The sequence below is a fragment of the Loxodonta africana genome, chromosome 8 (genome assembly GCF_030014295.1).
Source record: "Loxodonta africana isolate mLoxAfr1 chromosome 8, mLoxAfr1.hap2, whole genome shotgun sequence".
Lineage (NCBI taxonomy): Eukaryota > Metazoa > Chordata > Mammalia > Proboscidea > Elephantidae > Loxodonta > Loxodonta africana.
This window is the reverse complement of record NC_087349.1, coordinates 81899550-81926923: the sequence shown is the minus strand read 5'-3', so window position 1 is coordinate 81926923 and position 27374 is coordinate 81899550.

Genomic DNA, 27374 nt, shown 5'->3' with positions numbered 1-27374 from the left:
GATTAGCCCTTGAGACTCATGAGCAAGCAGAGATTACTTTCTGATATCTCTTGAAATTATGTGACATACTTAGGTGCTGCTCCTGAGGAGAAGAAAGCAAACAAAGCTCAACGTCTTTTTTTGTGGAGAAAAGAGCAGACCTGAACCTAGCTTAAAGTACTACTTGATTTACAACAATATACATATTTATTATTTATATAGTTATAACAACATATATGTGTTATATGTATATTTAAGTTTCAGAAGACACATACAGTTGCCTGACATTGAAGCATTTTTTCTACAAGTCCATTTATTGTACCTCACAGGCCCCAATTACTCCACTTTGCTTCAAGAAATCCCACAGAAGAGCACAAAATGGATTTGACACTGAGTAACCCAGATATTGTTGCTTTCCCCCAAAGAGCTCTGAAGTGTTTCCACGTCAATGCTGAGCCTCTTCTAATGGTGGTTAACGAGTCTATGCTCTTAACTAGAAGTGGCTGTTGGTTACTGTTGCTCTGAAAGGGAAGAGGAAACCATAATTCACCTGATGTGGCTTTTTGCTGGGGAGCATGTATGTTAGCACTGACAAATGGCAAGCCCTTGTGTACAATCCTGAGCAAGTTGCTTGTAACTAGAGAAGAATCACTTCCTCTAGAGAGCGTTGAATACGGATCATGGTGAAATAATGAAGAGCAGGATCGGGTGATTGATCTCTTTACAAATGGAGAAATGACACTGCATAAACTTGGTGACATAAGTTTTTTTTTTTTTTTTAATATTCTTAATGCCTCCTAATTCATTCACTCATATGGGCATGCACAGAGCTCATATGTATTAAATCCCTGTTATGTTTAAATTGGAGTCCCTGGGTGGTACAAAGTGTTAGCAGCCTAGAAGTTGGAGGTTTGAATTTACCAGAGACAACTAGAAATAAAGGCCTGGAGATCCACTTCCAAAAAAATCAGCTTTGAAAATCCTATGGAGCACCGTCCTACTCTGACACACATAGGGTCACCATGAGTTAGAATCCACTTGATTATAAGTACATATCTTTTTAAATGTTTAAATCGTTACACAAAGCACATGGAGAGGGGAGTATAAAGATGAATCAGACACAGTCTCTGACCTCAGGGGGTTGGGAAGAAGTTGAGACAGACAAGTGCTAAAAACATGCTTACTAAAAACTGTAATATAAGTGAGCATATGATAAGTGCTGAAATAGAGCTTCTGAGGTGGTCAAGGATGAAGATCTTGCTCCTGGCTGGGAAGGGGGGTCAAGGAAAGCTAGTAGTAAAAGGTGGTGAAAGGGGTGTGGACCTTATAGAAAGGTGTAATTTTGAGAATTAGAGACGATTTCATCCAAGGAAGCCACATGAACAAGCATAGAGGGGTAGGTGCCTACAATGGGTTTTGTAGGACCAGCAAGAGACCAACTTGACCACAAAATACATACAGAATCTATGTAAACTGGAAAACTAACCTGAACCCACAATATGGAGGGCTGCAACTGATAGAAATTTGATTTTATTTGGCTTAGGTTTTTGAACTGCAGAGTGACATGATTAAAGAGGTGTGTTGCTGTTGTGCATCATCAAGTCCATTCTGACTCAAAGTAACCCTACAGGACAAAGCAGAACTGCCCCATAGGGTTTCCAAGACTGTCATCTTTTTGGAAGCAGGTTGCCACACCTTTCTCCCGTGGAACGACTGATGAGTTCAAACCACTGACCTTTCGATTAGCAGCCAAATGCTTAACCACTGCACCACCACAGCTCCTTAAAGAAGTGTGTTAGGAAGATTAATTTGGTGGTGGCATGTAAGGTGGGTTAGGCTTTACTGTCTTGGAGATGAATATGCTAGAAGGAAGCCCTGAGGTAATCACCTGCTATTGTTTTTATTTTTTACTCTAATGCTTTTACCTTTAGCTTGAAAAATCTGAGTTGACTATGCTATTCATGAATAGCAATACACATTTGTCATCCATATTTTCCAGTCTTAGAGATTTAATAAGAGCAAGGGTTTTCTTTCATTTTTACTGCCTGTCTTCCTTTCTTTCCTATTCTTAGGATAACAGTGATTTTCAACATTTTTTTTAGTTGAATACCTTATTATTCTTTGATTTTGTATGACTTCCCAATACTTAAAGGAGCTCTGGAAATTATTTTCAGACTTTTGCAATAACCTCTAGAGACCTGATGATCAGTGCTGGTGATTGTCATTCTCCATCCAATTCTAAAGGATGGTGAATAAAGCTACACTCCTGTCAAAGTCCTTTAGATCAATGGCTATGCTAAGACCAGAAGGCCTGGTGGTTCCTTTGACTCAATCCCCTATCTGGGTAGTGGAAGCAGGGAGAGTGCTCTCACTTGCTACCATATGGAGAACCACTTACTATACCACCGAGTGTGGTTGAGTGTATAATAAAAGTTCTCTTCTGGTAGTTCAGTTTCTAGGAGTTGGTATATACGGCAAGTACTAGAGATCGGTCTATCCCGTGCCCTTTCAAAGCTTCTTCCTCCTGTACTATAAAGACTGGAAAGCTGAAAACTGCATTTCCCATACTTCTTTGCAGGAAGGTTTCTTCTTGTGATCTAGGTTCTCCTAAGAAGAAACTTGAAAGCAGAAGAGAGCAACATGAGGTAGCATCACATGTGGAGGAATTGGAGCTTCTGGTAAGCATAATGGCAGAGGGGTTTGGTTCTTCTGGGACAACTACTGTGAAGATTCCCATCTCCAGTTCTCAGTATCTTAAGTGCTAAGCCTTTTTTTTTTTTTTTTTTTTTTACCAGAACAGTCTCATTGCACGTTTGAGCATTTCTCCTGGCTGCCAGGTTACTGGCTCTGTAGCATCCAAACTTTGTTTGTTTTCTTCCAACAAGTTTTGTTTGCTAGCTAATATCCTGTAATAAATTAGTTTCTGCTTCAAGTAACTAGAGTGCATCCTGCTGTCTGCAAGGATTCACCTGCAAACTAAGAACTCTGACTGATAAAGCATGAACCCTAGCTGACCACGGAGCTCTTCCATTAGAGCAAAATGGTCCAACAAGTCAAAGAATGGGCTGATGAGGCAGAGTTGTATGCTGTAGTTGCTGCGTAGCTTTCACAAGTTAAATGGACACATGTTTTTTTCTCTTTAATATGTAGGTGATGAGGAATAACTACAGGATGGCTATTTTTGTGAGACTCTGGGTTGCAAGACTCACTGAAATCATCTCAGGTAACAGGGAGTGGATAGCATGAGGGAGAATATTGTAAGCATACATCTGTGTCTACGGTGGCTGGTATGTCAGGGGCACCCCAAAATAGGGAATATAGTTGAGTTTCAGAAGAGTTGGTACTTGGTCTGTGACTGCTTTGGGACACTAGCGGAATGATTTTGAGGAGCTTCACTTTGGTGCTCTCTTATTAACATGGCCTAGTTACGTTCAGATGTCAGCTTGATATCCTCTTCCTGTTTAATTGCATATTCCTCTAGGTTTCTGATTAGTCATAGTTTCTGCTTTGTTATAACTTGGGCTTCTCATAATTTTTCATGGCTATTTTGTGGCTTCTCTCAAAACATCCTTTCAGCTTCAGCTCATCTGCAATGGCTGGATTCTCTTTGAGGTTCTAAAACAAAATTCTTATAAGTGAGAATCTGATTACCTGAATTTATTGGTTTGTGCCAAGTATGAGGTCACTAGTCAGCTTGACCGTATCAACTGTGGCTGGGCGGACGGTGTAGCAGAGCTGGTAAACTGTCCACCAGAATGTATGTTCCCCTTCCAGAGTATAGAATTGTCACTCCAAAGCAGCTGTATCTAGTGTTACATCTAGTAGAGCCATGTAACGAGTTCTTGCCAAAGGAATGTAAAAGAAAATTGTGTCACTTCTAAGACAAGGCAATTAAGAAGTGAATGTGTCTCCTAAACTCTGTCTTTCTGTTTCCATAGGCAGTGAAAAGGCCCTAAAAGATAGTAAATATACAAGATAAAAACAGTGTGTCAATGAATCACCATGTGGAGAACAGCCATCCCCTGTTCTTACAATGGAAAGGTCCTTGCTTTGACTCACATAAACTCAGCTCTCTCTCATTTATTTGTTCAAAAAGACTTAGGAAAGATGTGATTTATCCCTTTATTGAACTTATAATTTAGCAAAGAAACCCCCTATAAAACATACACAAATAACTATGCTTTGAAGGAAAATACTGTTGCAATATGAGTGGAGATCTAACTGGACCTCCTGCAGAAAGTAACACCTAAGCCAAGACCCTAAGAGAGGTTTGCCATGTGTGTTTGTGGAGGTTGGGCACCGCAAAAGTCCGGGGATGTCTTTAACATTGTAATCTACATGAATGGTGCTCCCTGGACTTTTGCATAGTACAGTCCATAAGGCGAATGTGCAAGCCCTACATAAATCATGGGTAGGAGTTGGATGAAGAATGTTAGAAATGGATATGTGCGCGTGTGTATGTGTTACGGTGCTAGTGGTGCTGATTGTGTTGAGAGAGAAGACGAGCAGCCCAGGTTCAGGGATAATATATTTCAAGTCCCTGAGGTAAGATGGCACTTTCCCTTCCTAGCTTCACGACATTGGGGAAATTATCTAAACTTTCAGAACCTCTTTACCTTATTGGTCAAACTGGGGATAACAGTACTTAACTTGCAGAGTTATTGTGAGGCATCAATGCTATGCAAGGAAGCAGAGTGCCCAGCACAGAGTAATACTTAGTCTCTGTGTTTCCTACTTTTTTGTTTGTTTGTTTCTTACAAGAAAGTTAACTTGTAGTCACCAGTGTGACATTCAATAAACAGCTGCTACTTAAATTACACCTCTACCACCCACACTCAAGGTCTGAGGACTATCAACAGACTTCTAAATAAGGCTTGCTTTCCAGGCAGCCTGTGTGAGAAAGGAAGACCAAATCTGGACAAAATGAACGAATTACCCTGGGCTTGAGTGATGAAAAAGAGAACTGAAAGTATGACACCACCCATCCCCACCACACAGCCCACACCCTTCTCCTCACCCACGTTCGTGTGATCTTATCTCCTGCCCATCCTGACAGTCTGATCTTCAAAGAGGGAAGTTAGGCTATTCCCCACTCTCTTTTGTATAATTACAGTAATGCTGTTGTTTTCCTATTCCCACTAGATTGTGAGCACCTTGCTAGCAGGTATGCTGGGCCGAATTTCTAAAATGACCAAGTTTACATATAAACTATTGAGTGGAAAATAATTTGCTCTGTAAACTTTCACCTAAAGCACAATTTCTAAAATGGCCCCCCAAAGGTATCCCACCCTTGTCCCCAGAACCTGTGAATATGATGAGATATCACTTCTGAGATTATGTTTTATTGTTTGGCACAGTTAACCTTAGATAAGGAGGTTGACCTGCATTATCAGCTGGGTGCAATATAATCACCTGAACCTTTAAAAACAGCATTTTCTCCAGCTGGTGGCAGAAGAGGAAGTCAGAGAGATTTGAAGCATGAGGGGGATTCTATGTACCGTTACTGGCTTGACGAGGTAGGGAGCCATGGAAGAAGGAATGTAAGTGAAATTAAGGAGCTGAAAGAGACCCCTGATGACCGACAGCAAAGAAAAAGGGACTTCAGTCCTATAACTTCAAGGAACTGAATCTGCCAATAACTAAATGAACTTGGAAGTGGATTTCTCCTAAGAGTCACCATGCAGTTTTCAGTCTGGCTGACACCTTGATTTTGGCTGAGTGTGATCCTAAGCAGACGTTCCAGCCATGTCATGCTGGATTTCTGACCTACAGAGTTGTGCTTTAGCTGCTGAGTTGGTAATCTGTCACACAGTGATAGAAAATGAATATAGCAGGGACCCGGCCTTTTCATCATACACAGTGCTGGAACCTATAGGGTCACTAGGAGTCGGAATTGACCTGACGGCGGTGGGTTTGGAACCTAGTAGCTGCTCAATAAATGCTACGATGGGATGATAAAGGAAAGAGAAAAGGAAGGAAAAAAGAATGGAAAATGGAGGGGGTTGAAGGAAAAAAAAAAGAAATTAGGAGTAGGGGAGAACATTTGTAAGGGGGTCCTCACTGAAAAGTGCATGATGGGAATCTGTCAAAAAAATTTCTGGGTTATCCTTCATTATCTCTAGAAACTCCCGTTTGCTAATCCCCTTTGTATCTTTACTAGGTGTTCTATCTAACTGTGTAATCATTTGTTTAGTGTCCTGTTGGTATGTTTTGTGACTTGGATGAACAGAAATCATAGACATGACTCCATTTTAATTTTAATTAAGACGAGTTAAGATTTAAAGTTTGAGCATTCATTTCTTGATCTCTTTATATACTCAAAGGGTAAAGCACAGCCCTCTGGTGAAAGTCCCTGAAGGTAGTAAGAGGGATCGGGACATTAATATGTCTGGATTTTGAAGGAACTTGGTAGAAAGAATTGTAAATTATTTCTTTGTAAAAAAGTGCATGACTATTACTATTATATTCATTTTGCAGAAGAGAAAGCTGAAGCCAGAGAGGCCCAGTTACTTGGCTAAGTTCACACAGTAAATGGCTACACCACTCAGTGTGATTCAAGAGGCCCTCAGCATGGGAGGCGGGTGGTTCCTGCAAGGGGTTCTATGATCTCAACCAGGCTGGCAGAGCTTAGCAGTGGGGTAAATTGGGGCAGCAGTGTTTTGGAGTCGGTTGTGCTGCTGATGATATCAGGAAAGTCTGTCTTCAGTTTGCACTAGGCTGGGGCTCAGGACAAGTCTGTCAGTCTTTAAGAGAGTGATTGATAAGGAGAAGCAATTATAGCATGGTAGATAAAATCTAGAGCTCTTCAGAGAGCCATATTTGGGCTAGAGATGAGAACGACAGTGATCTGTGTCCTAGGGCAAGGTGCCTAACCTCATTAAATTGCAAGGTTCTCATCTGTCAAATGGGAATAATAATCATAACTTTCTCGTAGGGTTTTTTTTTGTGTGTGAAAATTAAGTTAGATAATATAAGTAAAAGTACAACCAAGCCCTATAGTAATACAGATTTCAGATGTAATGCAATTGGCAACTACCTTCTGGGCCCTGGGACTCCCAGCTGCCTGGCTACAATGGAAACTTAAAAAACAAAAAACAAACCTGTTGCCGTTGAGTCGTTAACCTCACATTTTACATGATTGGAATGTTGGGACCCCACTTATAATCTTATAGTCGGAATTTACTACTGCTCAACTGTGCCCAAAACATTACAAAATTTTTAAAATGTAAAATCATAATTATAATAACAATAAAAGGAAAAAGAGCAGATCTATCAGGACCCCAGATCTGAGCTCTGAGAACACTCCATTTGCCAGCAAGTGCACATAGCCATTTTCATTTTGAGCTTTCCCTACAACTAAATACGGATCCAAATGTAGAGAAAAGCCGTTGCCTATTTCCCCAAAGACATGAGGATTTTAATGCCAGAGAACCACAGGGCCCAGTAATCAGTACTGGGATGCTGAAGCTGTTCACATCTGCTTTGCCTTATGTAGAGAATGACACAGGAAATGCATGGGAGCTGACCCTTCGGGAAGGGAAGTCAGCGCAGGTGTGGGGAGTTGGAAAATAGACCTGTGAGAAATGAGATGAAGATTGATAAGTCCATCAGTGTTTAAGGCATTTTAAACCCAAGCAATGTTAACAGGGTAAAAACGACTCCACGTATCAGAGTACAATACTCTCCTGACAATATTTTTGAGGCTCCTTGACAATTGCCTCGGTAGAATTGATAGTTGATTGTATATATAACCTGCCTAATAAAACCTATTCATATTGTGACATTTTAGAAATTATTTCTACTACCTCAAATAGCTTGAAAGGAGGGTTTTCTTTTGTACAGCTAAACCACAATAATTGGTTTTAAATGGAATGGAAATGCCCTGATTATCAATGAAGCGATGCGATTGATAAAAATGCAGCACTTGACTATTTGTTTTCAAGCTTTTTCTTTCCTTATGATACTCCACATTTACTTCTTTCAATCTCTTGATTAGGAAAACAAAGTTCTGGTAAATGATGAAAACGCGAGACAAATAAGAGCTACAGAGCGAAAACTGTATTGTGCCAAGTAATGAAGCTCTGTTCATTTCCATGTGTTTGTCAGCAAGAGCACATAGCAATCTTCATTACGAGCTTTTACTAGAAATAAATAGGGACCCAAATTTAGGGAAAAGCCATCGTCTATTTCTTCCTCCTGGGAACCCCATTTGGCTGCATCTTGAATATATGACTTCCACATTCTGTTGATACTGTTAGAGCCAGAAACCTACAGAGTAATTAGTTTAGGTTTTGTCTACACAGTACCAACATAAACAATTGGAAAGTGAAAAATTCAGCCAAATAATTGGGCCTTGTGTGTGGGGGTTCCTACATGACTTTAAATAGCCAGTTAGTTCTTTTTTGTTCAGGAAAATGAAAATTCACTTAGACTAATTGGTTCTTTCATCACCATGTGTAGCACATTGTCGGTAATTGGCCTAGGAGAATTAAGTAAGTTGGGGTGTTCCTTTGTGATGGAATGGGGAAGAGAAGGAGGGGGATGGTAAGAAACAAGGGAAAGGATTAGCAGGTGGTGACATGAGGGAGACCAGAGTGAGGGTAGGAATGAAGGGGTAAAGGTGACAGGCAGAGTCTATTGAAGATCTGCCATGGGGTAGCAGTTCCACGCTTGGTTCTGTACATCTCTTTTTCTCATTGCATCAATCCTATAGAGCTATAGTTCTCAAAATTTACCGTGTATCAGGGACACCTGGAAGGCTTGGTAAAACACAGATCACTGGGCCTACCTGCAGAGTTGCTGATTCAGTAGATCTCGGGGGTTGTTTTTGTGTGCTGCTGAGTTGATTCTGACTCATAGGGACCGTATAGGACAGAGTAGACTGCCCCATAGGTTTTCCTAGACAGTAACCTTTATGGAAGCAGATTGCCAGGTCTTTTCTCCTGAAAAGAAGCTGGTGGGTTCAAGCAGAAGACCTTTCAGCGAGCAGCCAAAAACTTAACCATTGCACCACCAGGGTTCTTTCAGATATAGGGTTGTTGTTGCTGTTAGGTGCTATTAAGTCAGGGCTGACTCAGCGGCCCTATTTACAACAGGACTAAATGCTGCCCAGTCGTGTGCCATCCTCACAACAATCATTGCTGTGTTCCTTTGTTGCGGCTACTGTGTCAATCCATCTGGTTGAGGTTTTCGTCTTTTTCACTGACCCTCTACATAGCATGATGTCCTTCTCCAGGGACTTGTCCCAGGAAGTGCCTGATAATATGCATTTCTAACAAGTTTCCAGATGTTGTTGGTGCTTCTGTTCTTGAATGCACTTTAAGAACCACTGTCCTAGAGAAGAGGAGCCCTGGTGGTGCAGTGGTTAAAGCACTAGGATGCTAACCGAAAGGTTGGTGATTCAAACCCACCAGTCACTCCTCCAGAGAAAGATGTGGCAATCTGCGCTGTAAAGGTTTACAGCCTTGGAAACCCCATGGGGCAGTTCTACACAGACCTATAGGGTCGCTGTGAGTCTGAATCAACTGGATGGCGTGGGTTTGGTTTGGTGGTCCTAGAGAAAATATTTTAAAACTCATTTTAAAGAGGAGAAATTGATGGCTAAGAGGCTGAATTACTCATCCAAGGTCATTCATACACTAAGTAAAGTGGGGAGCTAAGATTGAAACCCATGCCTTCACAGAGACAAATGTCACTCGGGACCTGAGAGCTGAAACCAATGGACATGTTTTAATCTTTGTCTTACTTTATTCCTCTATGGCACCAACAAAGCTGACCTCAGTCCTGAAAACATGACCTCTCTGTGAGCCCATTCTCTCCTCCTCTTTACCAGGTGTTTACATGTTTATGTTTCCCAGAGTCCCACCCTTGGCCTTGTTCTCTTCTTATTTTAGTGGGATAACATTTTGATATATGAACTGATGTGGCTTTTCCTGGTATTTCCTGTTGCTTGGTGAGCTCATCCCCATGGAGAGCTATAGTTGAGGCACCTACTGCTTCCTTGTCTACTGTCACAGAGGAACCAGAGAAAAAAGTCACCAAACCCTTGGTTATTAAATTTCAAAAGCCAAGGTTCAGGTGTGAAAGGGGGAAAAAAGGGTTGAAAGTACATGACAGGCAAAGTGCTTATTTTCTGGTCCTTGCCTGGTGGGTGGGCTCTAAGAAGACAACTTAAATCTGTTAGATGGTAGAAGTGGGGAGGAGAGTGGAGTGAGCATACGTTGGGGAGGAGCCAGGATTTGAAAGGATTACCTGGGTGGCATGGAGTCAACATCCCAAAGCCGTCCAACCTCCACCCCATAGGCCCCACTAGAAGCCAGTGCCCAGAAGCCAAAGAGTAAATCAGTGGTTACATACTACCTGGTGTCCATCTTGTGACAGGCCCGAGGAGCTGTGTTGTGGGTAGTTTTATGTGTCCCCTTAGCTAGGCTATGGTGCTATTGTTTGGCTAGACACTACTCCAGATGTCGCTGTAAAGTATTTACATGTGATTAGCATTTAAATCAGTTGGCCTGAAGTAAAGCAGATTATCTTCCATAATGTGGGAAGGCCTCATGGACTAGTTGAAGGCTTTAGGAGCAAAAAGGGAGGATTCCCTGGAGAGTATTCTGCCTCTAGACTATAAATAAATATCTTGATGGAATTCTCTTTCTCCTCTAGCTCTTGACACAAGACTGCTGGAATTTCCAACCTACCACTTGACCTATGGATTTTGGAATTGCCAGCTTCCACAGTCATGTGAACCAATTCCTCAAAATCTCTGTACCTCTCTCTCTCTATATCTTACTGGTTCTGTTTCTCTAGACAACCCTGACTAAGACAAGCTGCCTTTGATGACCCTCCTGCTGGTAAGCAGAGAGAGCACCTCCTATTGATAGGAGCAGTATATCTCCCATCCACCTCCCATGGGGAGAGATGGCATCTGGCCTTCACACGCTGTTTAGTTTCTATTCTACCACACTGTAGGATTACCCCTTTCAATGACCCAGGACACTCTTATACCACAGTGGAGGATGTGGTTTTGACACCCAGGAGGCAGATGTCACTGAATAGGAAAATCCTTTGCCTCCTGAGCTTACACTTAGAGAGGAGGAGGGTGAGACTGAAGGAAACTGGCTTACACTCACTTCCTAAGTAGAAACCTAAATAGTGGTAACCCTATCCTCAATTTTCTCCACAAATCTGTACCCTTACACCCTTCTTGGAGGACTCATTCATGACTTAGGGGTTATAGCTATATTTTACCTCTGGCCTAACTTCTTTCATGATCTAAAAATGTGTATTTCCTACTGGCCAGTGGTCATTTTGGATTTCCCTCAGGTACTCGATTGACATTCAACCTTAGATTTTCCTCTAAACTTCCCATTCTGTTATTTTATTCACCTAGTTAACTGCCATAACCAAAAAAAAAAAAAAAATCCACAAGTGGGTAGCTTTTTTTTTTTTTTTAATTGTGCTTTAGGTGAAAGTTTACAACTCAATTTCTCAAACAAAAATTTATATACATATTTTCATGTGACCCTAGTTGCAATCCCTATAACGTGACAGCACACTCTCCCTTTCACCCCAGGTTTCCTGTGTCCATCCAACCAGCTCCCACCTCTTTCTGCCTTCTCAGCCTGCCTCCAGACAGAAGCCACCCATTTAGTCTCCTGTATCTGCTTTAACTAAGAAGCTTCATGGGTATTATTTTATGTTTTATAGTCCAGTCTAATCTTTCCCTGAAGAGTTAGCTCTGGGAATGGTTTTAATTCTGGGTTAACAGAGTGTCTGGGGGGCACCTCTTCAACGATTCTTCCAGTCTTAGTCAGACCATTAAGTGTGGTCTTTTTACTAGAATTTGAGTTCTGCTCCCCACTTTTCTCCTGCTCCATCAGGGACTCCCTGTTTTGTTCCCTGTCAGGGCGGTCATTGGTGGTAGCTGGGCATCATCTAGTTCTTCTGATCTCAGGACGATGGGGTCTCTGGTTTACGTGGCCCTTTTGTCTCTTGGGCTAATATTTTCCTTGTATCTTTGGTGTTTCTCATTCTCTTTTGCTCCAGGTGGGTTGGGACCAATTGATACATCTTAGATGGCTGTTTTTTAACTTTTAAGACCCCAGACGCCACTTACCAAAATGGGATGCAGAATCTTTTCTTAATAAATTTTGTTATACCAATTGACCTAGATGTCCCCTGAAACCGTGGTGCCCAGACCCCTTCCCCTGCTACTGTGTCCCTGGAAATGTTTGGTTATATTCAGGAAACTTCTTAGCTTTTGGTTTAGTCCAGTTGTGCAGACTTCCCCTGTATTCCGGGTTGTCCTTCCCTTCACCTAAGATGATTCTTGTCTACTATGTAGTTAGTGAATTCCTTTCTCTCTCCCTCTCCACCCTCATAACCATCAAAGAGTGTTTTCTTCTGTGTGTTTCAACCTTTTCTTGAGTTCTTATAATGGTAGTCTGATAAATATTTGTCCTTTTGCTACTGACTAATTTCAGTCAGCATAATGTCTTCCAGATTCATCCATGTTGTGAGATGTTTTGCAGATTCATCATTGTTCTTTATCATTGTGTAATATTCCATTGTGTGTATGTACCATAATTTGTTTATCCGTTTGCCCATTTATGGGCACCTAGGTTGTTGCCATTCCTTTTCCTATCGTGAATAGTGCTGCAATGAACATGGGTGTGTATCTATCTATTCATGTGACAGCTCTTATTTCTCTAGGATATATTCCAAGGAGTGGGGTTGCTAGATCGTATGATACTTCTATTTCTATCTTTTTAAGTAAGCACCAAATTGATTTCCAAAGTGGTTGTACCATTTTATATTCCCACCAGCACTGTATAAGTGTTCCAGTCTCTCCACAACCTCTCCAACATTCATTATTTTGTGTTTTTTGGATTAGTGTTAGCCTTGTTGGGGTGAGATGATATCTCACTATGGTTTTGATTTCCATTTCTCTAACAGTTAATGATTGTGAGCATTTCCTCATGTGTCTGTTAGCCGCCTGAATGTCTTCTTTGGTGAAGTGTCTGTTCATATCCTTTGCGCATTTTTTTTAATTGAGTCATCTGTCTTTTTGTTGTTGAGGTTTTGCAGTATCTTGTAGATTTTAGAGATTAGACCCTTATCTGATATGTTGTAGCCAAATTTTTTTTCCCAGTCTGTAAAAAAAAAAATTTTTTTTTTTTTTTGTCTGTAGGTTGTCTTATTCTTTTGGTGAAGTCTTTTGATGAGCACTGGTGTTAGATTTTTAGGTGCTCCCAGCTATCTAGTTTCTCTTCTGGTGTTTGTGCATTTTTAGTTATGGTTCATATTCTGTTTATGCCATGTATTAGGGCTCCTTGTGTTGTCCTTATTTTTTCTTCCATGATCTTTATCATTTTAAATTTTATATTTAGGTCTTTGATCCATTTTGAGTTAGCTTTTGTACATGGTGTGAGTTATGGGTCTTGTTTCATTTTTTTTGCAGATGGATATCCAGTTATGCCAGCAGTACTTGTTAAAGAGACTGTCTTTTCCCCATTTAACAGACTTTGGGGCTTTCTCAAATATAAATATCAGCTGTTCATAGGTGGATGAATTTACATCTGGATTCTCAATTCTGTTCTATTGCTTTCTGTATCTGCTGTTATACCCATACCAGGCTGATTTTGACCACCATGGCCATATTCTAAAATCAGGTAGTGTAGGGCCTCACGCTTTGTTCTTCTTCAGTAATGCTTTACTTATCCAGGGCCTCTTCCATTTCCATATGAAGTTGGTGATTTATTTCTCCATCTCATTAAAAAATGTCGCTGGAATTTGGACCAGGATTGCATTGTATCTGTAGATCACTTTGGGTAAAATTGACATTTTCACAATGTTGAGTCTTCCTATCCATGAGCAAGGTATGTTTTTCCACTTATGTAGATCTCTTTTGGTTTCTTGCAGTAGTGTCTTGTAGTTTTCTTTGTATAGGTCTTTTACATCTCTAGTTAGATTTACTCCTAAGTATTTTATCTTCTTGGAGGCCATTGTAAATGGTATTGATTTGGTAATTTCCTCTTCAAAGTTCTCTTTGTTGGTGTAGAGGAATCCAGCTGATTTTTGTATGTTTATCTTGTAACCTAATACTTTATTGAAATCTTCTATTAGTCAGTAGTTTTCTTGTGGATTTTTTAGAGTTTTCTGTATATAAGATCATATCATCTGCAAATACGTGTTCTTTTACTTCTTCCTTACTAATTTGGATGCCTTTATTTCTTTTTCTTGCCTTATTGCTCTGGCTAGGACCTTCAGTACAATGCTGAATGAGAGTGGTGGTAAACGGCATCCTTGTCTGGTTCCCATTCTCAAGGCGAATGCTTTCAGACTCCCTTTAGAATGATGTTGGATGTTGGCTTTGTATAAATGCCCTTTATTATGTTGAGAAATTCCACTTCTATTCCTATTTTGCTGACAGTTTTTGTCATGAATGGGTGTTGGACTTTGTCAAAAGCTTTTTCTGCATCAATTGATAAGGTCATGTGATTCTTATCTTTTGTTTTATTTGTGTGATAGATTACATTGATTGTTTTTCTAATGTTGAACCATGCCTGCCTACCTGGTATAAATCCCATTTAGTCAATGTGAATTATTTTTTTGATGTGTTGTTGAATTCTATTGGCTAGAATTTTGTTGAGAATTTTTCATCTATGTTCATGAGGGATATTGGTCTGTAATTTTCTTTTTTTGTGGTGTCTTTACCTGATTTTGGTATCAGGATTATTCTGGCTCCATAGAATGAGTTGGGAGTATTTCAACCTTTTCTATGCTCTGAAATATCTTTAGTAGTACTGGTGTTAACTCTTCTCTGAAAGTTTGGTAGAATTGTCCCGTGAAGCTGTCAGAGCCAGGGCTTTTTTTGTTGGGAGTTTTAAAATTCCCTCTTCAATCTCTTCTTCTAAGTTTATTTAGTTTTTCTACCTCAGTTTTTGTTAGTTTAGGAAGGTAGTGTGTTTCTAGAAATTTGTTCATTTCCTCTAGGTTTTCAAATTTGTTGGAGTACAATTTTTCATAGTATTCAGTTATGATTCTTCTAATTTCAGTTAGGTCTGTTGTGATATCACCCATCTCATTTCTTATTCAGGTTATTTACATCCTCTCCTGTTTTTCTTTTGTCAGTTTGGCCAATGGCTTATCAATTTTGTTGATTTTTTTCAAAGAACCAGCTTTTGGTCTTCTTAACTCTTTCAATTGTTTTTCTATTCACTATTTCATTTATTTCTGCTCTAATTTTTACTATTTCCTTTTTTCTGGTGCCTGAGGGCTTCTTTTGCTGCCCTCTTTCTACTTGTTTGAGTTGTAGGGTTAATATTTTGATTTTGACCCTTTCTTCTTTTTGGATGTGTGCATTTATTGCTATAAATTGACCTCTGAGCACTGCTTTTGCTGTGTCCCGAAGGTGCTGGTAGGATGTGTTTTCATTCTCATTTGATTCTATGAAATTTCTTTATTCCATCCTTGATTTCTTCTATAACCCAGTAATTTTTGAGACAGGTGTTGTTCAGTTTCCATGTGTTTGATTTTTTTTCCTTGCTTTTTCTGTTATTGATTTCTACTTTTATGGCTGTATGATCAGAAAAGATGTTTTGTAATATTTTGATGTTTTGGATTCTCTTAAGGTTTGCTTTGTGGCCTAGTATGTGATCTATTCTGGAGAATGTTCCATGTGCGTTGGAAAAGAAGGTATTTGTGGCTGCTGTTGGGTGTTTTGTATATGTCTATGAGATCAAGTTGGTTGATTGTGGCATTTAGATCTTCTGTGTCTTTACTGAGCTTCTTCTTGGATGTTTTGTCCTTCACCAAAAGTTGTGTGTTGAAGTCTACTATTACTGTGGAGCTGTCTATTTCTTTTTTCAATACTATTAGAATTTGTTTTATGTATTTTGGAGCCCTGGGTATTTTTGAGTGTGTAAATATTTATTATGGTTATGTCCTCTTGGTGTATTGATCCTTTAATCATTATATAGTGTCCTTATCCTTTGTGGTGAATTTTGCTTTAATGTCTATATTGTCAGAAATTAATATTGCCACTCCTGTTCTTTTTTAATTGTTGTTTGCTTGATATTTTTTTTTCCATTCTTTAAGTTTTAGTTTGTTTGTGTCTTTGAGGCTTAGGTGTGTCTCTTGTAGGCAGCATATAGACAGATAGTGGTTTTTTAAAATCCATTCTGCGACTCTCTGTCTCTTTATTGGTGCATTGAGTCCATTAAGAAAAAAATTATTGATAGGTATGAATTTAGTGCCATCATTTTTATTTTTGTGTGTGTGTGTGTTGTTGACAGTTTCTTTGTTCCACTTAATTTTCTGGGCTGAGTCATTTTTCTTTATCTGTTTTCTTTTAATTTTTTCATTGTTCTTGATTTTGTATTTGCTGAGTCTTTACGTTTTTCTTCTTTTTTATTTTGATGTGTAGGATTGTTAGTTTCCTTTGTGGTTACCTTAAAATTTACCTCTATTTTTCTAAGTTTAAACCATTCTTTTATTTCTTGATATTGTCTTAAATTCTTCTCCATACAAAAGTTCTATGAGATTATTTAGTCCCTCTTTTTTTGTTTTAATGTTGTCATCTTTTACATATTGACATTTTTGTTTCTGTATTGTCAGTGTTTTAGCTTTGACTTATTTTTGTGACTTCCCCATCTGGGTTGATATCTGGTTGTTCTGTCCTGTGTTCTAGTCTTGTGTTGCTATCTGATATTATTGATTTTCAAACAGGAGGACTCCCTTTAGTATTTCTTGTAATTTTGGTTTGGTTTTTATAAATTCCCTTAAATTCCGTTTAACTGGAAATGCCCTAATTTTGCCATCATATTTGAGAGGCAGTTTTGCTAGATATATAATTCTTGGCTGGGATTTTTTTTCCGTCAAGACTTTATATATGTCATTCCATTGCCTTCTTGCCTGATGGTTTCTGCTGAGTAGTCAGAGCTTAGTCTTATTGACTCTCTTCTGTGTATGACTTTTTGTTTATCCCTAGCTGCTCTTAAAATTCTCTCTTTATCTTTGGTTTTGGCAAATTTGATTATAATATGTCTTAATAACTTTCTTTTGGGATCTACCCTGCGTGGGGTATGATGAGCTTCTTAGATAGATGTCTTCTCATCTTTTTCACTATCAGGGAAGTTTTCTGCCAACAAATCATCAATGATTCTCTCTGTATTTTATGTTACCCCCTCCTGCCCCCCACACACACCCTGTTCTGGTACTTCAATCATTTGTAGGTTATTTCTCTTAATAAAGTCTCACATAACTCTTAGGGTTTCTTCATTTTTTTTTAATTCTTTTATCTGCTTTTTCCTCAGATAAGTTGATGTCAACTGCTTTATCTTCAATCTCACTTATTCTGACTTCCATTGCCTCAATTCTGTTCCTATGACTTTCTAGTGAGTTGTCTAATTCTGAAGTTTTATTGTTAATCTTTTGGATTTCTATTTGTTGTCTCTGTATGGATTCTTGCAACCTGTTAAATTTGTCATTTTGCTCTTGTTTAACCTTCTTAATTTCTTCTATTGCTTCATCTGTGTGTTCTTTGGCTTGGTTTGCATTTTGCTTTATCTCCTTCCTGATCTCTTAAAGAGCTCTGTAAATTCATCTTTTGAATTCTACCTCTGGTAATTCCAAGACCTTCTCTTCCTCAGGGAAATTTCCTGGCTCTTTTGTTTGGTCCCTTGCTGAAGCCAACATGGTTTGCCTCTTTATGTGATTTGATATTGACTGTTGTCTCTGAGCCATCAATAAGCTATTATATTTATTTATTTTATGTTTGCTTACACTGTGTCCTAGCTTCTTGTTTTGTTTTAATATGCCCAAATAGGCTGGTCATGTGAGCTACTTTGATTATTGGCATCTTTGAAGCTCTCACATCCTGTTACCAGGTGCTTAGAGCTGCTAGTAAGGATGTGAGCACCGGAGTCCATTTACTTTTCTTGTGTGAACTCAGCTCAGGTGTCCAGTCACTGATCACTGAGTGTGTGGTGCAAGTACTCACCTACAGTCCTAGTCAGGCAGGGCTATAGAGGGGTGATTGGAGCATGCACAGGTATCTAGCTACAGTAGGGGTTTATGTGCTTAGCAAGGTAGGGGGCTGATGGCTGTCCCTGAGTGCCTGGATGGAAGGTGTGTCCCCGCTCCCTAGAGCGTGCAGGTGGGTGGGTTTTGCAGCCAGCCTTTGGACACCGAATACTATTGGCTGTAAGGACTGGGAGGCACCACTTATTCTCGGATCCCTGTTGCGAGAGCCTAGGTGGAGTGGGTGGAGCCGCCAGTCTTGAGGCTCCTGTGTGGGCAGGTGACGATCCTGCTTAATGGGCAGGGCAGCGTCAAATGTCATGAATCTGCCATTCTCCCTTAGCTGTTGCAGTTTAAAATAGGCTTCAGGTACGTACCCTGTTGTACTATGCTAATGGGGCCTACGCTGTTGGAATGGGCCCATAGAGATCTAGGCAGGAATGAAAGGCATTCAAAGTCTTTGGACCCCTTAGGCCTGTGGCTAGGCAAAGGGGCTGTACCTGCCCTCAGGTCCCAGTTTAGGGGAGCTGACAGATTATTTTTTCCCTGTTTGTTATTTGTTTGTTAATTTGTTCCCTTTCCAAAGCCAGGAGAATGGCTTGGAGTGCACAGAGGGTCCCACTTACAGCCCAGGGGCCTGACGATCCCTGAAGTCAGACCAGGACCAGAACAGAATGCGGAAGAGGCAAGTGAAGGGGAGAAAGTTACTTCTCAGAGGGGTAAGGATTATTTTGATAGCGTGCAGTAGGTTAGATGCTTGCACTGAACTTTCGCAGATCTAGCGCTGCTTCCCCCAGCCCCAGACTCTCCACTGCTCAGTTTCACTCAGTGTGGAAAATACATCCCAAACACTACTGCTTGCATCAGCCTGTGAGAGCCAGCCAATCCAGCATGTAGAGCATGAACCAGGTCAGTTCCAGCAAATCCTCGCTGCTTCTGAACTGTCTTTCCCTCCCCCTGCCACTCAGTCTGACTCCTCAACTTTGTCTTTGATGTTCAGGGCTCATAGATTGTCATATATAATTGATTCACTTGTTTTCTTGGGTCTTTGCTTTAAGAAGGACCACAGGAAGCATCTGACTACTCTGCCACCTTGGTTCCACCTCAAGTGGGTGGCTTTAAAGACAGAAATTTATTTTCTCACAGTTCCAGAGGCCAAAGGTCTGAATTGAGGGCATGGCTCTAGGGGAAGGCCCTTCCTTATCTATTTCAGCTTCTAGTAGTTGCTGGCCATCCTTGGCGTTTCTGGCCTTGTAGACGCATTTATCTCCATCTGTCTTTCTCTTCCCCCTCTGTGTGCCTCTGTGTCTATTCTGGTCTTTTTAATACTTAGGTGTGATTAGCTTTAGTATCCACCCTACACTGGTATGGCTTCATTAACATAAAAAAATAAAAGCCCCTATTACCAAATACAGTCATGTATACATAGGTACAGAATTTAGAATTTCAACATGTATTTTGAGGGAAATAATTCATTCCACAACTTATCCATTTATTTGAAACCTCAGCCTTGATACCTCTCAATAAGCCCTATGATTCTACCTCTAGTCTATATCTGAAACATACCTCCTTCTCCCCTTCTCTTGCCTCAGGCTAGAATCTCACCATCTCTCACTTAGACCAAAGCATCCACACTCAAAACTGATCAGCCTTCTAACTATTCTTCCTCTGTAATCTAAGAGGTCTTTCTGAAACACATAATTTATCAAGTCACACTTTTGGTTAATCCACAGAAACTTTCAGACTAAAAGATGAAGTCCAGACCTCATAACATTGACCCCTGCCACTCCCCACATGCTCAGTGTTCTGTTGTTGTTGTAAGCTGCCGTTGAGTCTATTTTTGACTCATAGAGACCCCTTGTGACAGAGTAGAGCTACCCCATAGGGTTTTTTAGGCTGGAATCTTTACAGAAGCAAATTGCTGAAAAGTCAGCAGTTCCTGGATGCCCGTGCTGGACACCTCCAAGTCTGCATGTTGTCTTTGAGCCTGGAAGCTCCTTTCCTCTACTTCTCTGCCAATGAGCTGTATATCTTAATACCAACTTCTCTGACTTCTTTGACACTCCCAGAAAATGCCTCCTCCACTGTATTCTTATAGTACTTCAAAAAAAAAAAAGTACTTCAGGCATGTTTCAATTACAGGCTTCACACATTTCATGGTAATCATTTGTTTATATAATTGCTTTCCTTATTTTCTAAGGTGTTTGATGTAGGGACCATGACTCATTCATCTTTGTAACACCAGAGCACAGAAAGTGTGTCACACATGTGGGTATTTAACAAATGTTTGTTGAATGGGGGGGGGGCGGTAAGGGAACCCTGATACTGAATAATTTGTAAGAACATCAGCCTATTTTCACATAATACCAAGCAACATCAGAGACACTGTGGCAGCCATGCGATGTGCCTCTCAGATCTCTAACTGCAGGGAGGAAAGTTGACATGGACCCCTGCCGCTGTGTTCTGAAATCCATCATCTTGTTTACTCACACCTCCTGTGGGCTAATCCCAGCCAACAACTGAGGGCTGCAGGGATACTGCAGCAGGCCCCTTCCTGGGATATGTGGAACGCCTCCACAGGGTAACCCATTGGATCTGTTGAAATTTTTTTGGAATTGCTGTATAGTCTAAGATGTTTCCTGCCAAACCTTCTTTCCCTCTCTCTTTCAAAAAGTCTGCATTGTGGTCTGATGGCTCTCCCAGGCTTCTCTGGTTTCCACCGCATTTTTTCTCTCAGACGTTTTTCCCCAAAACATTTCTTGCATTTCTGATCTTACTTTGGCATCTGCTTATTGAAGGATCAAAACTAACAGACACCAAAATAATTTAATGCATGTCAAATTATAACATTTTTTTTGTTTGTGGTTTTTTGTTTGTTTCTTGTTTTTAATAAAAAGGAGGCAGAAAAGTGTAGTGACTAAAGTTTGATCTAGGTTTGAATACCAACCAGATCTTCAAGAGTTATATGACATTTGGCAAACTGCTTAACTTCTCTTAGTCTCAGTTTAATCATTTAAGAAATGGGGTTCTAAAAGTACCTACCCTGTAGAGTTATTGTGAGGATTTAAATAAGATAATGGATATGAAGCACTTAGCTCTGTGCCAGGTACATAGAAGATGGTCAATAAATATTAGCTATGATGATTTTGAATCAGACAATCATAAGGTCTACTATGCCGGGAATGACAAATTGAAGAGGAATGGCATTGCATTCATTGTCAAAAAGAACATTTCAAGATTTATCCTAAAGTACAACACTGTCAGTGACAGGATAGTATCCATACGCCTACAAGGAAGATCAGTTAATATGACTATTATTCAAATTTATGCACCAACCACTAAGGCCAAATATGAAGAAATTGAAGATTTTTACTGACTTTTGCAGTCTGAAATTGATCAAACATGCAATCAAGATGCATTGATAGTTACTGCTGATTGGAACGTGAAAGTTGAAAACAAAGAAGGATCAGTAGTTGGTGATAGAAATGATGCCAGAGATCACATAATAGACTTTTGAAAGACCAATGACTTCTTCATTGCAAATAACTTTTTTCAACAACATAAACAGTGACAATACATGTGGACCTCACTGGATGGAATACACAGGAATCATATTGACTACGTCTGTGGAAAGAGATAATGGAGAAGCTCAATATCATCAGTCAGAACAAGGCTGGGTCCGACTGCGGAACTGACCATTAATTGCTCATATGCAAGTTTAAGTTGAAGTTGAAGAAAACTAAAATAAGTCCACAAGAACCAAAATACAACCTAGAGTATATTCCACCTGAATTTGGAAACAATCTCAAGAATAGATTTGAAGCATTGGACACTAATGTCCAAAGATCAGACAGGTTGTGGGATGACATCAAGGACATCATATATGAAGAAAGCAATAGGTCGTTAAAAAGGCAAGAAAGAAGGAAAAGACCAAAATGGATGTCAGAAGAGACTCTGAAACTTGAAAGTAGAATAGCTACAGTGAAAGGAAGAAATGATGAAGTAAAAGAGCTAAACAAGATTTCAAAGGGCAGCTGGAGAAGACAAAGTAAAGTATTATAATGAAATGTGAGAAGACCCGGAGTTAGAAAACCAAAAGGGAAGAACCAGCTCAGTATTTCTCAAGCTGAAAGAACTGAAGAAAAAATTCATTCCTTGAACTGCAAAATTGAAGAATTCTACAAGGAAAATATTAAACGTTGCAGGAGGCATCAAAAGGAATACACAGTCACTATAACAAAAATAATTGTTCTTCTCTTTTGGTTTTCTACTTCAGGTCTTTACACATTTCATTATAATACTTTACTTTGTCTTCTTGAGTCTCTCTTTGAAAATTTCTGTTCGGCTCTTTTACTTGATCATTTCTTCCTTTCGCTGTAGCTACTGTATGCTCAAGTTCAAGTTTCAGAGTCTCTTCTGACATCTATTTTGGTCTTTTCTTTCTTTATTGTCTTTTTAATGATATTTTGCTTTCTTCATGTATGATATTCTTTATATCATCCCACAGTTCTTCTGGTCTTTGGTCATTAGTGTTCAATAAGTCAAATCTATTCTAGAGATGGTCTCTAAATTCAGGTGGCATATACTCAAGGTCTTATTTTGGCTCTGGTGGACTCGTTCTAATTTTCTTCAATTTTACTTGCACTCGCATATAAGCAATTGATGGTCTGCTCCACAGTCAGCCCCTGGCCTTGTTCTGACTGATGGTATGGAGCTTCTCCATTGTCTCTTTCCACAGATGTAGTTGATTTGATTCCTGTGTCTTTCATCTGGTGAGGTCCACATGTATAGTCACCCTTTATGTTGTTGAAAAAGGGTATGTGCAATGAAGAAGCTGTTGGTCTTGTAAAATTCTATCACGTAATCTCCAGCATTGTTTCTATCACCAAGGCCATTTTCTTAGGCTGGGTTTTACAGAGAAGCAAAACCAGTAAAGACTATAAATATATATATAGAGAGAGAGAGAGAGAGAGATTTATATCAAGAAACAGCTCAAGTGATTGTAGAGTTTGGAATGTCCCAAGTCCATGGATCAGGATAGAGGTTTCTTCTGATTCATGTAGCCGCAGGGGGTGGAGAACCCAAGATCAGTAGGTTGCAGAGCAGGGGTTGATGAATCCCACGACCAGCAGGTAAGACTGCAAGGCTTCTCCTGATTCATGTAGCTGCGGGGGCTGGTGAACCCAAGATCAGTAGGTTGGAGAGCAGGACTCTTGCTCACAGGCTACGAAGATTGATGAATCCCAAGATTGGCAGGTAAGAGGCTAGCTCAAGTCCCAAGAACCAGAGGTCAGATGAACAAGAGGCAGCTACAGGATCCAAAACCAGCCAAAAGCCTTGGCAACGCAAGCAGGAAGGAAGTAGGTGGCGGAGGGTAGAGAGGTGAAGGCTGAGGGGGCGATGAACTGCCACAGGCCCCATCTCCACGGGTACCACTCAAAAAATTCCATCATGGGTGTGATCACATATCAAATTTCAACAAGGAAGCGATCATGACATTAAACAACTGCCAAAACACTGAGAAACATGGCCCAGCCAAGCTGACAGACAATCTTAACCATCGCAGCCATACTTTCCAACTACTGATCCTTGTTCTTTGTTTTGAACTTTCACATTCCAAACACCAGTAATTATTAATGCATCTTTATTGCACACTTGATCAATTCCAGACTGCTGAAGTTGGTAAAAATCTTCAATTTCTTCATCTTTGGCTTTAGTGGTTGGTGAGTAAATTTGAATAGTAGTCCTATTAACTGGTCTTCCTTGTAGCCATATGCATATTATCCTATCACTGACAGCATTGTACTTCAGGATAGATCTTGAGATGTTCTTTTTGATGATGAATGTGATGCCATTCCTCTTCAAGGTTTCATTCCCGGCATAGTAGACCATATGATTATCTGATTCAAAATGCCCAATGCCAGTCCATTTCAGCTCACCAATGCCTAAAATATCAATGTTTATGCATTCCATTTCATTTTTGAGGATTTCCAATTTTCCTAGATTCATACTTTGTACACTCCACATTCCAATTATTAATGGATGTTTGCAGCTATTTCTTCTCATTTTGAGTTGTGCCACATCAGCAAATGAAGGTCTTGAAAGCTTGACTCCATCCACATCATTAAGGTCAACTCTGCTTGAGGAGGCAGCTCTTCCTCAGTTGTCTTTTGAGTGCCTTCCAGGCTGAGGGTCTCATCTTCTGGCATTATATCAGACAATGTTCTGCCGTTATTCATAAGGTTTTCATTGACTAATTCTTTTCAAAAGTAGACCGCTGGTACTTCTTCCTAGTCCGTCTTAGTCTGGAAGCTCAGCTGAAGCCTGTCTGCCATGGGTGACCCTACTGGCACTTGAATACCGGTGATATAGCTTCCAGCATTATAGCAACACACAACCCCCACAGTACGACAAACTGACAGACGTGTGGGGGCTTCTTTGATGAATTGTCTGTTTATAGCCTTTGGGTATTTTGTCTACTCTTTTGTTATTGATATGGTAGTCATTTGTAATTTTTGTCCCCTTTTTTTTTGTTTTGATCATTCTAACTAGTGATTTATCAATTGTATTCATCTTTTTGAAGAACCAGCTCTTGATTACATTACTTTTCTCTATTGCTCATTGTTTCCTATTTCATTAATTTCCTCTTTTAGCTTTATTCTTTCTTTCCTTCCATTTAAGGAGCTCTGGTGGCACAGTGGTTAAGCACTTGGCTGCTTACTGAAAGGCTGGCAGTTTTAACCTGCTAGCTACTCCATGGGAGAAAGATGTGGCAGTCTGCTTCCATAAAGATTACAGCCTTGGAAACTCTATGGGGCAGTTCTACTCTGTCCTTTAGGGTCGCTATAAGTTGGAATTGACTTGAAGGCAACAAGTTCCCTTCCGTTTACTTTGAGTTTAATTTCCTTTTTTTTCCCCTGGTGTCCTTAGGTGGGGGTTTTAAAAAACAAAAACAAAAAAACCAGTAGCTGTTGAATCAACTTCAACTCATAGTGACCCCATGTGTGTCAGAGTAGAATTGTGCCCCACAGGGTTTTTAATGGCTGAGTTTTTTGAAGTAGATTGTTGGGCTTTTCATCCAAGGTGCTTCTGAGGGACTCAAACCTCCAACTTTTTGGTGAAGTGCATTAACCTTTTGTACCACCCAGGGACTCCCTATCAGCTGTTTGATTATGATTTTTTGGAGTGGTTTTGTGTTTATTCTGCTTTGACTTCGTTGAGCTTCTTTGAACAGAAAATTGGTACTTTGATTCAAATTTGGGACATTTTTAGCCATTATTTCTTAAAATATCTTTCCTTCCCTCTCCCTGTCTAATTCCAATTACTCATAAGTCGTACCACTTGCTATTTTTTCATAGGTAGAGTCAAGTCCGACTCATAGCAACCCTATAGGACAGAGTAGAACTGTCCCATAGGGTTTACAAGGACTACCTGGTGGATTTGAACTTCCACCCTTTTTGGTTAGCAGCCGAACTCTTAACCACTAAATCACGAGGGTTTCCAAGGCTCTGTTCAATTTTCTTCAATCATTCTCTCTCTCCTTCATATTGAGTAATTTCTAATATTATCAAGTTTACAAATTCTTTCTTCTTCCATTTTAATCTACTGTTGAGCCTGGGTAATGAATTTTTTTTCATTATATCATAACTTTCAATTGTAGAATTTCAGCTTTCTCTGTTATCATCCTTATCTGTTTATTGATACTATGTTTTTCTTCAATTCTTTGAATAAGCTGTTGTTGTTGTGGGATGTTGAGTTGATTTGGACTCACAGTGAGCCCCTAGGACCCAGTAGAATTGTCCCATTGGGTTTTCTATGCTGCAATCTTTACAGAAGCATATCACCAGACCTTTTATCCCACGGAGCAGCTGGTGGGTTTGAATCATTGACCTTCCCAATAGCAGCTGAGCACTTTCACCATTGTGCTACCAGGGCTCCTTCCTTTGAATATATATACATATAAACATATAGAAAGGCTACTTAGGGTACTTTGATTACTAAATTCAATATCTGGGTTCAGTTGAGGTAAATCTTCATTGACTGCCTTTTTCCTGAGAATAAGTCTTACTTTCCTTTTTGTTTGCTAGTCTAATATTTTTTTGGTTGAAAAATGGACATTGCAGATGATATGTTGTAGTAACTCTTAGTTTTCTCATATTTTTCTGAAGATTGTTGATATTTTATTCTAGTAAGCAGTTAATTCCCCAGACTGACTGAAACTGAAAATTTTGTCTTCCGCATGGTATATAGCAAGTGATACTTCTGCCTTGTTCTTTTGGTTTCCCACCACCATTTTTTTAGTCTGGCTTCCTGGGAGTCTCCCCTATATCTATCTGTGTTATTTTGTTGTCAGCCAAGGACTGAGCAAAGATGGGCTCACCCTGTCTGTGGTTTCCTTGATTCTAGGTATTCATCTTTAATTTCAAGCTATTGCTGATCTTTGCTTCGTCCTCTGACACTTCAAGTCTGCAAGGTTTCAACTTTCTTCTGGCTGAGCTATGCACAGGTTGTGCAATGCTTTCAGTATTTTTTTTTTTTTTAAGCATTAAACTCAGAGATTAAGCTCTTTGTGGATCTGTATTGCAAGAGTCAATTCCTTTCTGGTCTATGTTTACTTTCTTTCTGGGCCACCTGGGATACTCCCACGCTTGCATAACTTAGGTGTTAGCCAGAGGTTTGGCAGTTTATATTCAGAATAGGTCACCTTCGTTTTGTAGATCTCTTGCTGGTAGAATTTTTCCTTTAAAATTCCACTTACTTTTCTAGCCTGAACTAGCCTTGTGCTGGTAAAGACTGTAATTTCTGTTACTACTGTTTTTCACAACCATAGTTTTGGGGATTGGCAAGTGCCTGCAGGCTAGAAAGCCACAAACTGAGAACTGTTATTTTTTCCAGGTGCAGTTTTTCAAGAATATACTCCCCAATAGCATCTGTCTGATTTTGCATGCTATCCAGTGTCTTAAATGATTTTTATTCAGTTTTAAAAATTGTTATCTGTGGGATGGTTTCCACAACCACCATTTCTAAACATCCAGTGGAGCTGCTCAATTTTTAAAAATATTTCTACCAGGGTGCTCTAAATTCATTCTCTGCATGGAAAAAGAGGTCATCTTCTGCTTTTTATTAAAAAATGGACAAACAAAATCCTGGCATTATCTAAGAGGATTCACAGAATGAAGCATTTTCTAAGTTATTCAGAGGCATCTCAGGGTTATCACTAGCCTTCATATGTGCATTGGAGTCTAACATTATAGGCCTTATAAGAATGTCTCTTTATCACAATAATTTCAATGTGACATTTATAGATAAGTACACTATTTGCTATATTCTGTGTTATACCCATTAAAGAGAATTAGTTTTTTAGCTAATTTGGTTTT